Source organism: Heteronotia binoei, chromosome 3, assembly GCF_032191835.1.
Source record: "Heteronotia binoei isolate CCM8104 ecotype False Entrance Well chromosome 3, APGP_CSIRO_Hbin_v1, whole genome shotgun sequence".
Taxonomy (NCBI): domain Eukaryota; kingdom Metazoa; phylum Chordata; class Lepidosauria; order Squamata; family Gekkonidae; genus Heteronotia; species Heteronotia binoei.
Genome location: NC_083225.1, coordinates 13328213 through 13336860, shown reverse-complemented (window position 1 = coordinate 13336860; position 8648 = coordinate 13328213). Strand labels below are relative to the sequence as shown.

Here is an 8648-nt window from a genome sequence, read left to right as displayed (position 1 = left end):
TTGTAGATAAAAAGAGTCAAAAACAAAAAGACCCCACATACCTCGGCCTTGTTGGGATGTTTGGTTACTATTGCAGAGTTTGCTCAGTCACAGAAGTGTGATACTGAGTGCAGTCAGTTAATCTCTCAAGAAGTATATTGCAGAAAAAGGTAAACTTATAGAGCCGGTTTGGTGTAGGGAGAGCAAGTTTGGTGTAGTGGTTAAGTGCACAGACTCTTTATCTGGGAGAACCGGGTTTGATTCCCCACTCCTCCACTTGCAGCTGTTCGAATGGCCTTGGGTTAGCCATAGTTGTCGTAGGAGTTGTCCTTGAAAGGACAGCTGCTGTGAGAGTCCTCTCAGCCCCACCCACCTCACAGAGTGTCTGTTGAGGGGGAAGACGATATAGGAGATTGTAAGCTGCTCCGAGGCTCTGATTCAGAGAGAAGGGCGGAGTATAAATCTGCAGTGTTCTTCCTATAGAACAGAGCAGTAGACAAGTGCACCTTTAAGAACAACTAAGTTTTATTCAGAATATGAGCTTTCATATGCTCTTAAGATTCTACACTGCCCACTTATATAAAGAATTGCTGCTTCCATTCCCATTTTGTCTGATGAAGTCTGCTTAAGAGCATACGAAAGCGTGCATTCTGAATAAAACTTAGTTGGTCTTAAAGGTGCACTTGTCTACTGCTTTGTTCTATTGCTTCAGGCCAACACGGCTGCCCACCGTGTTCTTCCTACGTTAGAGTAGATCCAGTTCACATTCAGGTTGCAGTCGAAAGAGAGAGAAACCCAATCTAAAGAGTTCTTTCCCCATCACAAGTGGCCAGCTTGTCTGGCATCGTGTGTGTGTTGGGGGGGGGGGAGTATGAACGTGAACATATGAAGCTGCCTTATACTGAATCAGACCTTTGGTCCATCAAAGTCAGTATTGTCTTCTCAGACTGGCAGCTGCTCTCCAGGGTCTCAAGCTGAGGTTTTTCGCACCTATTTGCCTGGACCCTTTTTTGGAGATGCCAGGGATTGAACCTGGGACCTTCTGCTTCCTAAGCAGATGCTCTACCACTGAGCCACCCTCCCTCCCCCAAACTTCACCATCTTCAAGTACTTGAAGGGCTGTCATATAGAGGATGAACATATGAAGCTGCCTTATACTGAATCAGACCTTTGGTCCATCAAAGTCAGCCTTGTCTACTCAGACTGGCAGCGGCTCTCCAGGGTCTCAAGCTGAGGTTTTTCACACCTATTTGCCTGGACCCTTTTTTGGAGATGCCGGGGATTGAACCTGGGACCTTCTGCTTCCTAAGCAGATGCTCTACCACTGAGCCACCGTCCCCTTATGAGAGCATTGTCTCTATGGAAGGCCATATGCAGTGGGTGAGAGGAGGGGTCTGAGGGCGGCTCCCAGGTCAAGACCAAGAGAGGCATCCCATTCAAGGAGACAACACCTGCATGCCCTTAGAGTGATGTAGTGCCCCCTAATGCCCAAGCATTCCGAGTCGTCACTCTGAAACAGTCTTGTGCAGTGTTCCCTCTAAGCTGCAGAGTCTTGTGAGCAAAAAATTGTACTTTGTGAGCCACTGGGCATTAAAGTGGCGAGCTGCTGCATCCATGAGTGTGCTCTGGGGTCATCCTTCCTGAGCTGAGACAAAAAATGTGTGAGCTGGAGCCTAAAAATCTGTGAGCTAGCTCACGCTAACTCAGCGCGGAGGGAACGCTGGTCCTGCGTAGTCTACGTTTTCGTTGTTCAGTAAAGAGAGACCCTTGCCCTGTTTTTGAAACTGAGGCTACTTTGTAAAAGTTTGTACCTGGCGGGGCCTTTGTTTTTGAGCAGGAACGCAGCTCCGGATGGCTTGGCGGCAGGGGGTGTGGCCTGATATGCAAATGAGTTCTTGCGGGGCTTTTTCTACAAGGAAAAAAAAAAAAAGCCCTGGAGTTTGCCCCAAAGAAAAGTCAAAAATCCTGCTGTGGATATGTACCAGTGTGTGTTTGTATATGTCGCGCATAAAGGTTGGATCCCCGGTGTGGGGCCCGTGGACACCATGCTGCTTGCCAAGTCTTTTTAGAAAGTAGGCGGGGCCAGATGGGGATTTGGTCCAGTGGAGTTTCTGACTGGCCTTTGGACATCTGATTGGCTGCAGCTCCTACCACAGCTTCAGGGTCGCCGCTGTGTGACTGAAGATAAACTGTGTGTATTGAGGAAAATGGTTCATTTAAAAAGTCACCCCGTTAAACAGATATTCCGCCTGAAATGTTGCAGTTAGTTATGCGTAACCCAAAACTCCCTTTGGGGTTGGCTCCTCCTCCCGCAGCAGCCATTTTGTGTTTGGCGCCGCCTCCTGTGGCAGAATGCCAAAAGGCACCCACGGGCTCAGAAAGCTTGGCATAAAGAATGAGAATTTAAAAAGTAAACAGAGCTTGCTTGCATGCCGTGTTGTGTTCGCCAGCTTACCGGAAGTAGATAATTCCCCACTTTGACTTTTCCTCAGCATCCCTTCTTTGACCCCAAAAAGCTATGCTGGCAGTTAGAGGCTCTGCATGCAAAATAAAAAAAATAAAAAAGGAAGATAACGGTAAAAAGTGAAGTTGGTTGAAACAGTTGCTCCTCCTCCTTATGGGGTTCAGAGTGCCAAAGGGGGAAAAGCAAAAGTGATGTGGATGAGATAACACTTCAGGTTGCCTTTCCTTGCAGGGCTGCCACTTCGCATCTGCTCCAGCATGACTTATCTGCTCTCGCTTTGCTTCACCCTCCGTCGCAGGACTGAAATCTGTATTTTATGGGCAGCGCTGACAATTTATATTCCCGGCCACTTTTTGGAAGCCTGATGAGAGAATTGTTCACTGGCCCGTTTTATCACATGCCTGCGGGGCAATATGGAGTTCATTTTCTGCATAATGTCTAGAAATGGAGATTGATTGGAGAAGAACCTATCGATACAAAGCCTTCTCTCCCTCCTTTCTCCACTTGCCCGGCGATGAAGCGGCCTTGAAATGCTGCTACAGAAACGTTGCAGCAGTCTTGCGATGGTGATTTTTGAAAGGGTACATCATTTTAAATAGTGCAGATTAGTTTCCAGCTATATTATAGTTGATGGTAATTAAGCCATGACACCCTCGGCTGTTCCGTTTTGTCTGACGTGTGACTTCCTTGCTGGTTTAGGTTAGTAGTCAGTCGAAGACTTAGGAGAGCGCTTTGCGTTTGGATCAAGAGTTGACTAAGGACTAAACTTTGCACACATCTTACTCAAGTTGTGCATCCGTCAATTTTCAGTCCATCGGTTTTATTTACGGCAAAAGCCAGCATCCTGAACAAAAAGAATGTCTGTAGATATCCATAAGAACTATCTGTAAAAACATAATAAAAGTATTACGATACTATTAAAATTCATAAATATACAGAAATGGGCATTAAGATAAATGTGCTCTGGCATTTTAAGCTACTAATAGTTTTGTTGTTCTAAAGGCAAACCAACCAAATTTAGCTATTTTAAGATTAACTGCAGGATATTTGCCCTCCAGAAGTTCTTTAAGTTGGTATAGAAAGCCAGTCTGGTGTAGCGGTTAAGTGTGCGGACTCTTATATGGGAGAACCGGGTTTGATTCCCCACTCCTTCACCTGCTGGAATAGACTTGGGTTAGCCATAGCTATTGCATGAAGTTGTCCTTGAAAGGGCAGCTGCCACCCTCTTCACAGGGTGTCTGTTGTGGGGGGAAAAGATATAGGAGATTGTAAGCCGCTCTGAGTCTCTGATTCAGAGAGAAGGGCGGAGTATAAATCTGCAGTCGACTTCTTCTATATTTTTTTACTTCTGGTAAGGGGAGTAATCATGGAAGGCAGGAGGATTTCCCTATGCTTAGTATACACCTTGCATTCCTAAAAGACATGAACTAATGACTCTATGCCCTCATTACAGCAAGGGCATATACAAGCTTCATAGGGGATTTTCCTGTATCTACTCTTTGTGACTGCCAAAGGGAGGGCGTCCCACCTCATAAGGGAGAAAATTCTTCTGTATTCATGGTTTTCTAGGTGATATAAATATGGCATGGTATATTGCCTTCGTATCTGGGTCTGTGAGGGAAAAGTCTTCTTTCCTGTACGTTCCTCGCCTTCTGATGATACGAACATATGAAGCTGCCTTATACTGAATCAGACCCTCAGTCCATCAAAGTCAGTATTGTCTACTCAGACTGGCAGCGGCTCTCCAGGGTCTCCAGCTGAGGATTTTCACACCTACTTGCCTGGACCCTTTTTAGTTGGAGATGCCGGGGATTGAACCTGGGACCTTCTGCTTACCAAGCAGATACTCTACCACAGAGCCACTGTCCCTCCCCTGACCAGCAGTGGCTCTCCAGGGTCTCCAGCTGAGGTTTTTCACGCCTACTTGCCTGGACCCTTTTTAGTTGGAGATGTCGGGGATTGAACCTGGGACCTTCTGCTTACCAAGCAGATACTCTACCACTGAGCCACCATCTCTCCCCAAATAGAGCTATAGGAAAGTGATGGAAAGTGCCGTTGAGTTGCAGGCGACTTACAGTGACTCCTCATGGGGTTTTCAGGCAAGTGGCATTCAGAGGTGGGTTGCTGTTGCTGTTGCCTCCCTCTGTGTAGCAACCCTGGACTTCCGTGGTGGTCTCCCATCCAAATACTAACTACGGCTGACCCGGCTTAGCTTCCAAGATCTGATAAAATCGGGGTAGCCTGAGCTATCCAGGTCAGGGCATATGATGGTATTTCTCTCTCTGTCTTGAATGCACGCACGATGATCCTTCGCTTGGTATTTCCACTGGCACCAGCTACTTAAGCAAAAGGCTGCATAGGATGGTTGTGGCCCATTTGGCGGGCAGGACCACTTCCTTGGTGGAAGAGTACCCCTTTTCCTAGGGTTTTGGTTTTCTGCCAAGGCATGGACAGTTACATGAGCTACAAGGAACCTTGCTTGGAATTAAGTTGACCAAGCTTCAAAATTACGAGACGTGATCAGGTCACACATGTGTCTCAAGACTGGAATGCTGGGGGTTTTGCAGTGGGTAAATATGACTCCTTTTTATTGCACTGCGTAAGAAAGTCATCAGTAGAACTGGGCACATAACAGCCGGCGCTTCAGAAAGAGACCAGCTGCTCTCTGAGTCTCATAGAAGCAGGGCCTATTTTTGTAACAGGAACTCTTTTGCATATTAGGCCACACACCCCTGATGTAGCCAATCTTCCAACAGCTTACAGGGCCTACTGTAAGCTCCAGGAGGATTGGCTGCAGCAGGGGGTTGTGGCCTGATATGCAAAGGAGTTCCTGCTAAAAAAAAAATGCCTTCTTAGAAGTATCTGTCAGGCATGGAACGAGATTCTCTGCTCAGATGGTATCAGAACAAGATGGGTGTCTGGGACCTTCCCAATTGCAAAGAGGAGCAAACCTTTTGCTCCTTCCCCTGCTTTGAAGCCTGCTCTTCGCTCTGCGTCCATGGACCTCCTTGATAGCCAAATGTACCTCTTCCTTGAAGTCGTTACTATTCTTACTGCCTTTACTGCCCTTGGGCAGGCTGCTTTCTCCCTTATCTTTCCCAAGATGGCAGCATGGAACAGATGCCTGGTATAAGCTGGGGAAGTTAACAGAGCGTTGGATAGGATGGGTGATGGTGGTGGTGCTGAAGAGCTGCTGCCCATAGCACCACTTCATTGGTTGTAGTCATCGTCTCCTTCCCTTTGGTTAGCGGGCTTGAATGTTTTGGTTGCTGGGGGCCCCTTCAGTCTGCTCTTTCGCACTGTTTTGTCATTGCCCTCTTTGCTCCCATCTATTTCCTATCTACAGCAAGAGGCACGGTATGATTTCATCTACCTCCCATCTCTTTTCCGTCTAAACATGGTAAGCTGCATGTTCTCATAAGCTCTTACGAGAGTTTGGGAACCAGAAGAGTAGCCTTGATAACTGTCCTGAGTGTCTGCACCTCTTGGCAGTTTGCTTGAGCCAGTGTTCCCTCTACCTTGAGCTAGTGTGAGCTAGGTCATGGGTTTTTAGCCTCCAGATCGCACATTGTTGTCTTAGCTCAGGAAAGATTGCCCCCGAGCGGACTATTTTACGCAGCAGCCAAATTGCTTGCTCACAACTTTAATGCCAGTAACTCATGAAGTGGATTTTTTGCTCCCAAGACTCCACAGCGTAGAGGGAACGTTACTCGTCATCCACCTGTCATGGTGCACACTGCTTCTTTGGAGCGCAGCTGCCCCAACACAGTTGAGGTGGAACCGGTTGAGGGCATGAAGTGTATATTGCAACGCCCGCTGAGATGCTGGGAGTGATTGATGGGAAGCCCCATCACGTGAATTGTTGGACCACGTTGGTTGTGTTGCTTGATCAGATATACAGCCTGGCTGTGTGTATAGACTTGTGCTAGTGCATTAAGGAAGCGCTGACAACTCAGGAATTGTAGGCACTGGTTGCATCATTTGCTTTTTACATTCCATTTCCATCTTCTCCCCAAAACTTTGGCCATTGTGTGAAACGGCTGTTGAAAGCTGCGGCTTTCCGTATCTTTCTTTTCCCTGCCTTTTCCCCTGCAAATTGTTGCATCTAAGTGGTCTTTATTTTATTTTTATTTTATTCAATTTTTTACCCACCCCTCCCGTAGAACAGGTAGGGGACTGAATTTGCACTGTATTGGCATGTGTGAACCTGTATGTGTTCCAGAGTTTCTCACTGGATTCAGCTGTTCAGAAGCCAAAGAGACAATTTTGTAAAGAAATTAAAGTCCAGAAGGGTAAAATGGAAAGAAAACTGTCTCAAACCATTCACATTTTCTCTGTATGCACCCACAGCTTTTTTTGTAGCAGGAACTTGTTTGCATATTAGGCCACACACCCCTGATGTAGCCAATCCCCCAAGAGCTTACAGGGCTCTTCTTACAGGGCCTACTATAAGCTCCAGGAGGATTGGCGTCATCAGGGGTGTGTGGCCTAAAATGCAAAGGAGTTCCTGCTACAAAAAAGTCCTCTATGGACCCATACGTGGATTGTGCCCCAGTGGCCAACCTCTGCGTCCCTCTGGTAGGATTACTGGCTCTTCTTCTTGGTTATAGGACTGATGCTTTTGCAAATCTTTTGAAAGTTCTTTTGAACATCCTTCCAAAAGATGTTCCAAGAAGGCACATACCTTGACTTGTTTTAGAAAGGAAGTACAAAGCCAGCTTCGTGCTTTCACTTATGAACTTGTTGGTTTTCCTTTATGTGCTCTGGCTATCTTATTTGTCCCCAGAAATCGCTAAACCATGAAGGCACAAATATCCCGAGAGCATTAGTCCTGTCCTGAATCTTCCCTTGCTGTCTTGTATTGCTGGTCAACGGCTGTGAGAATCATACCATGGTATACATTTCAGTGCCTTGTAGATCAATATTATGGCAGTGGATTATATTAATGTAGCTTCAGGTCTCTTTCAGCTTTTGAGTTACTTAAATTTGTGAACTCGTTGATATGTACTAGATGAGGGGAAAAAAATCAAAGTAGCTTGAGAAAATCAAACAAGAACTGGTTGCTTAAGGTTTCTGGTTATTTAGCAAACACACCACTTAATAAAATTGGCCTTCGATGAAGAGCCAGCTGTGAAAATCATCTTTGGAAATGGTCTCCCTGTTTTAAAGCAAGAATTTTTTTTTTTTTTTGATAGCAAGGATCTGGGATGAAGCAATAGTTCCACCCAGTGGCAAGTTTGCGGTTGCACATTTTTAACATTTCTGAGGCTCTATGAAATAGGCGCTTCAGTGCTGGCTAATTGTAACTTGCTCTCAGATTGCCCAGAAAAAGTCATCCATCCTAGCATAACACTGTTGTACTTTGCCATGTGTTCATGACATGGCATCTTCCTGGCTTTTTTTTGTAGCAGGAACTCCTTTGCATGTTAGGCCACGCACCCCTGATGTAGCCAATCCTCCAAGAGCTTACAGGGCTCCTTAGTTCAGGGCCTGCTGTAATCTCCAAGAGGACTGGCTACATCAGGGGTGTGTGGCCTAATAAGCAGAGTTCCTGCTGCCAAAAAATATTTATTTATTTTATTATATTTGTATCCCACCCTCCCCTGAGGGGCTCAGGGCGGCTAACGACAAAAAATTAATTATTACAATAAAATCACAATAAGTTATTAAAATGTCTCAAAAGTATGCAGTTTTAATCCTTGGATGGCGTTATTATTAATTCTTGATTAGCGCCGTTTACTGTCACGTTGTTGGATGTTATTGAGCACCTTGCATTTCTGTTTGGGTTGTGTTAAGATATTAATGCTGTGGAGCGGTGAAGTATGGATGCCTCCATTAGATGTTAAAAGCCTGTTTAAACAGTTATGTCTTGCAAAATTGTGGCAAGTCCCGCAGGGCCCTGATGTTTTCCAGAGGGTAGGGGCTGCCACCGAAAAGGATCTTTCCCTGGTGGTAGACAGCTGATCATCCTTTGGCCTGGGGATTAAGAGGTTTCATTCATTCATTCATTCATTCATTCATTCATTCATTCATTCATTCATTCATTCATTTATTTATTTCGACTTATATCCCGCCCTCTCTGCAAGCAGACTCAGGGTGGCTCACAACATCATGTCAATTCAATTAAACCAATAAAACATATAGAACCATAATTTACATATTTCGATTGTTAAAAACCATTCTGTGGTGCTGCATCAGTACAATA

The 8648-nt window shown here is 45.6% G+C and overlaps 1 non-coding gene across 1 annotated transcript; it reads right to left on the bottom strand.

Annotated features, from left to right (window-relative positions):
• Positions 1-990: 990 nt before the first annotated feature.
• On the bottom strand, positions 991-1061 carry TRNAP-AGG (transfer RNA proline (anticodon AGG)). Its single transcript has one exon. It is a non-coding gene; the product is annotated as a tRNA-Pro (tRNA).
• Between the last annotated feature and the right edge of the window lie 7587 nt (positions 1062-8648).